Genomic DNA, 505 nt, shown 5'->3' with positions numbered 1-505 from the left:
ACACTGCACCCTGAAAGCACCCCCCCCCCCAACAACCTCACCAAAGAGGGCCAACATGTTTGCTCTCGGATTGTGTGTCCAGGCCTTGAGACAAAGGAGATAAGAACAGGAGAAGGCCATTCAGCCCCTCCAAGCTCATCACTTGTGACTGATCTGTGACCTATCTCCATGACCCCCTCTTTTTACCTTCTATTCCTTAGTATCTTCTGGTTAACAAAAATCTAACGATCTCCATTTTTAAATGAACAATCGATCGAGAGTTGATTGCCGAGGAGAGGTTCAAACCTTTCCCACCCTCTGTATTTCCTCATTTCACTTCTGAAAGATATGCCTTTTTTTTTTTGGGGATAATAATAAAAACTGAAATTGCTGGAAAAATCCAGCAGGCCTGGGAGCATATGTGGAGAGAGAAACAGAGTTTCGAGACTGGTCTGACTTTTTTCAGGGTTAATTTTGAAAACACTACTCTTCCAAATTCTAGATTCCCCAAAACCATGGGAATTCT

This window comes from Rhincodon typus, chromosome 39, assembly GCF_021869965.1.
Source record: "Rhincodon typus isolate 14 chromosome 39, sRhiTyp1.1, whole genome shotgun sequence".
NCBI classification, from domain to species: domain Eukaryota; kingdom Metazoa; phylum Chordata; class Chondrichthyes; order Orectolobiformes; family Rhincodontidae; genus Rhincodon; species Rhincodon typus.
The sequence above is the reverse complement of the archived record's forward strand: the minus strand, read 5'-3'. Positions refer to the sequence as shown.